The sequence below is a fragment of the Uranotaenia lowii genome, chromosome 3 (genome assembly GCF_029784155.1).
Source record: "Uranotaenia lowii strain MFRU-FL chromosome 3, ASM2978415v1, whole genome shotgun sequence".
Classification (NCBI taxonomy): domain Eukaryota; kingdom Metazoa; phylum Arthropoda; class Insecta; order Diptera; family Culicidae; genus Uranotaenia; species Uranotaenia lowii.
The window spans coordinates 349,981,392-349,986,902 of record NC_073693.1 but is presented as its reverse complement, the minus strand read 5'-3'; the positions used below and the strand labels follow the sequence as shown (position 1 = coordinate 349,986,902).

Below are 5,511 nucleotides of genomic sequence, written 5' to 3'. Positions count from 1 at the left end.
ACTTTTTTAACAACACAGGTTTTTAGAATACTGTTTAAACAATACATTATTGCACTGGTCGATGATTTTTTCCTAACAGGCCATGGAAAAACTTTTCTGGTTTGGCCAATGCAAACAATTCGGTGCTGTAACATTTTCATATGATCGTTAATCCGGTTCCGTAACAACATATTCATCAGCTCAAAACTATTATCGGGTTCACTATCGTTTGGAGAACGATCCTAAAGCTTAACAGGAACTGTTATCATTCCTCCCTCCGGGGTTCTGGGAAAATTTATCGTAAGTAGATTTTTTTGCGGGCGCCAATTGTAACACCGAGTTAGCTCAGTGGGTGGGGATTTGGGAAAGGTAAACAAATGGGAACTCAGGGTCGTTTTGATGTTTTATGCAACGCGACACTTTCTTTCCGCGGAACTCGCAGCAGGGTGATCCAATCAGAATCGAGTCTACCAGGGGCGTACACGGGTGATTACCTCTCATGCTTGCACCCAGGTCCAGTATATTTACATGTTACTCAAAACGCGGACACAGAACATGTAATTTCACGAATGGATATCGCTAGAGTGATGGATGGAAACGAGATCGAATTAATAAAGGGTGTAAATCAACCAAATAATCCTAAGTACTGCCTGTTTTCGAGTTTTTACATTATGTTGGGGTGTTTATTTTTACATAAGTGGTTTTAATTGTGACGTAACATACTTTTACATAGGCATACTTGCGGTTAATGTTATTGTTTGACACGGGACTTAACTGGAGCTGCTACAGACCGCACGATCGGTGGACAATCAGACGGACACATAGATGTTGTTGTTCCAAACGGCAAACCCGGATTCACAACAGGCGTCTTCCGGCGTCCCGGAAGCACCCGATGCTTGCTGGTTGTGATTCCGGACTTGTGCAGTCGGAGGAGCCTTGTACCACCGGATGGTTTTCGTCCGTAACCTCAAAACGGCAAGGTTATGTTGCGGGCCTGATTCAACCGGATGGTTTTTACTGATAACCTTGAGCAAGGTTATGTTTCGGGTTTTCTGTCTGGGTTTCTTGGTTGTTTTTAGATGTTGCCGTGTGTTTTCAGCTGGATAATTAGCCGATAAAATAAGAAAAGGCCCTCTCGGACCTGCCAAGGGTTAGATACCAGTGACATTCGAGCTTACATTGTCCACGTGATTTACAAATTTAGTTTGTCGATTGTTTGATTATTTACCTTTTCTTTGTTGTGTTTGTTGTTTAGTTCAGTTCACACTATTTATGTTCTTTTAACAATTCGTTATCTATAACATTAATTACATTTAAGTTTTAACATGTGCTTGTACACGTTTTTATGTTTTTGTTTACCAACCGTACTAATTTTCTAATAACCGCACCGTACTACTTTTTCGTGTTTGTAATACGTGTAATTTTCTGTACTTTTATTTACGCTAGAATACGTTAAGAAATATATTAATCAGTTTACACCACAAATTTTATAGAAATTTACATTTACTCCACACGACGCGCACATGTTTCCTCTAACGAGATCACAGACAGAAAGAACATGTTCTGCAGTGAGGATATTTGCGAGACTCTACTTTCAATGGACCGACACACATACATACATATTCGGAAGCAAATTTACACGGTGCGTCGTTCTCTGGGTGCACACACTTCCCCGTGACGTCCCTGGTTGAGCACGACGCCTATGGATCACTCATAGAAAGAGAGTGCCTGTGCGGAATGACAGTTGGGTTGGGTGAAGTTAGCCGTTATTTTGGGTGACATTTGTTGTTTTTCCGTAAAGGACAGGGATGATTCGATTTTGTGGCGGAGCCACACAAAAATATATGTAACGGAAGGTTACAAACGGGATTCAACCGAGCACCGAAGCAAGGGAACCTTATTTTGTTGCATCTAAAATTAGATAACATTTCAATCTATGCTACGCCATGGTTGAATCTGGTTCCCAAAAAATGAAACAAACTGAATTTATTTTTTTAACGTTTCGGTTTCAATTGACACCATCTTCAAGGATTCAAATTTTCGTCTCAACTGATTTTCAAATTTTAAAATGAGATTGTTAAAAAAATGTTTGTTTCGAATTGATTAACACATGCCTCTCAGCCTACATTCGTCCACCAAAAAACTGTTTGGCAGAATTCTAGCATCTTGGTTGAAAGCATTTTCAGCCGAATTCCGACCACTGCTGCACTGCTGACTGTCTTGAAGAAGAAGGAGAAGCAGGCAAACGCAACAGTGCAATGTTTTTGACCGGCAAGCGCGGCCCCCGCACATGATGATTCCCAACAACGAGAATGCGCTACTTATTTGAGAAATGTTCGCGTCTGTCGTCTTGGTTGTTGGTGGTGAGCAGGAGGACGCCCCCCGAGGTAGAAAAATCGACAAACACCCGGGTAATTTTCGGTGACATCGATTTGGGGAAAGTGAAATGACAAAACGAGAACGAAAGGGAGATGTGAAGGGGGAATGTGACGATCAATCAAACTCGCCGGAAAAAAGTAGCCCCCAAATAATCAATCATTTCGAATGGTCGAATGATGATGTAAAACACATTCTTTACAGCCTACTGTTGCTTATTATTTTAGGAAAATCGATTTCGTGGAGTAAAATCAACATCTAGTATTCATGGTATGTTGTAATAAATTGACATCAGATGACAGTAAATTATTCACTCTCAACCGAAAGTACGCTTTTCTAATACAAATTACCTCAAACTTCATGTTCGTTTGATTCTGTCTATATCCTTTCATCAAACGTCTCGTCGTTCGCTCTTTCTTTTGAAACATTAATTAATAGCATTCTTAGGGCAAAATCATGTTTCGAATTAATTGCCTCCGCGACACTTAGTGAGTGTCTAGCTCAAAAATTGCACCACCCATTCATGCAAATCATTTGGCACATTTGGCACTTGCCAAATTCTTTCCAGCAGACCAGCAAGGCACCAACCAATACTGGATGGATTTTAAAAAAACGGTGCCAGATGAAGTGCATTTATCCGCGGAATCCATCCGTGTCTGTCCTCTTTTCTACCTTTCTTTAACAGGTCGAGTAACAGAGCGGATAAAATAGTGTCTAGTGAGCGTCATTTTCATTGACTCGACGCTTAAGTTCACTTCTAAAGAGGGAGTTTGAACCAACTGTTTGACATTAATTTAGAAAGAGGCAATAAGGTCTGGCCATTTGTGCGCTTGCACAAAAATAACAAAAATGACAAAAATGATTAAAATTACAAAAAAAACAAAAATAAAAAAATAACAAAACTGACAAAAAAATTAAAGAAAAATGACACAAAAATGTCACAAAACTGACTCAAAAATGCCACAGAAATGACACAAAAATTACACCAAAAACACAAAAATGCCAAAAATGACAAAAATGACACAAAATGACAAAAATGACAAAAATGACAAAAATGACAAAAATGACAAAAATGACAAAAATGACAAAAATGACAAAAATGACAAAAATGACAAAAATGACAAAAATGACAAAAATGACAAAAATGACAAAAATGACAAAAATGACAAAAATGACAAAAATGACAAAAATGACAAAAATGACAAAAATGACAAAAATGACAAAAATGGCAAAAATGACAAAAATGACAAAAATGACAAAAATGACAAAAATAAAAAAAATGACAAAAATGACAAAAATGACAAAAATGACAAAAATAGCGAAAAAGACAAAAATGACAAAAAAAAAATGACAAAAATAAAAAAAATAAAAAAAAATACTAAAATGACAAAAATGACAAAAATGAAAAAAATGACAAAAATGACAAAAATGACAAAAATGACAAAAATGACAAAAATGACAAAAATGACAAAAATGACAAAAATGACAAAAATGACAAAAATGACAAAAATGACAAAAATGACAAAAATGACAAAAATGACAAAAATGACAAAAATGACAAAAATGACAAAAATGACAAAAATGACAAAAATGACAAAAATGACAAAAATGACAAAAATGACAAAAATGACAAAAATGACAAAAATGACAAAAATGACAAAAATGACAAAAATGACAAAAATGACAAAAATGACAAAAATGACAAAAATGACAAAAATGACAAAAATGACAAAAATGACAAAAATGACAAAAATGACAAAAATGACAAAAATGACAAAAATGACAAAAATGACAAAAATGACAAAAATGACAAAAATGACAAAAATGACAAAAATGACAAAAATGACAAAAATGACAAAAATGACAAAAATGACAAAAATGACAAAAATGACAAAAATGACAAAAATGACAAAAATGACAAAAATGACAAAAATGACAAAAATGACAAAAATGACAAAAATGACAAAAATGACAAAAATGACAAAAATGACAAAAATGACAAAAATGACAAAAATGACAAAAATGACAAAAATGACAAAAATGACAAAAATGACAAAAATGACAAAAATGACAAAAATGACAAAAATGACAAAAATGACAAAAATGACAAAAATGACAAAAATGACAAAAATGACAAAAATGACAAAAATGACAAAAATGACAAAAATGACAAAAATGACAAAAATGACAAAAATGACAAAAATGACAAAAATGACAAAAATGACAAAAATGACAAAAATGACAAAAATGACAAAAATGACAAAAATGACAAAAATGACAAAAATGACAAAAATGACAAAAATGACAAAAATGACAAAAATGACAAAAATGACAAAAATGACAAAAATGACAAAAATGACAAAAATGACAAAAATGACAAAAATGACAAAAATGACAAAAATGACAAAAATGACAAAAATGACAAAAATGACAAAAATGACAAAAATGACAAAAATGACAAAAATGACAAAAATGACAAAAATGACAAAAATGACAAAAATGACAAAAATGACAAAAATGACAAAAATGACAAAAATGACAAAAATGACAAAAATGACAAAAATGACAAAAATGACAAAAATGACAAAAATGACAAAAATGACAAAAATGACAAAAATGACAAAAATGACAAAAATGACAAAAATGACAAAAATGACAAAAATGACAAAAATGACAAAAATGACAAAAATGACAAAAATGACAAAAATGACAAAAATGACAAAAATGACAAAAATGACAAAAATGACAAAAATGACAAAAATGACAAAAATGACAAAAATAACAAAAATGACAAAAATGACAAAAATGACAAAAATGACAAATATGACAAAAATGACAGCAATGATAAAATTGATAAAAATGACAAAAATGACAAAAATGACAAAAATGACAAAAATGACAAAAATGACAAAAATGACAAAAATGACAAAAATGACAAAAATGACAAAAATGACAAAAATGACAAAAATGACAAAAATGACAAAAATGACAAAAATGACAAAAATGACAAAAATGACAAAAATGACAAAAATGACAAAAATGACAAAAATGACAAAAATGACAAAAATGACAAAAATGACAAAAATGACAAAAATGACAAAAATGACAAAAATGACAAAAATGACAAAAATGACAAAAATGACAAAAATGACAAAA

At 32.8% G+C, this 5,511-nt stretch overlaps 1 long non-coding RNA gene across 1 annotated transcript; it reads right to left on the bottom strand.

Moving 5' to 3' along the window:
- Window positions 1-722: 722 nt before the first annotated feature.
- Window positions 723-1,678, bottom strand: LOC129758326 (uncharacterized). The gene is made up of 4 exons (XR_008739950.1): window positions 1,481-1,678; window positions 1,343-1,421; window positions 1,208-1,274; window positions 723-1,120 (listed from the first exon to the last, which is right to left on the bottom strand). It is a non-coding gene; the product is annotated as an uncharacterized LOC129758326 (long non-coding RNA).
- Between the last annotated feature and the right edge of the window lie 3,833 nt (window positions 1,679-5,511).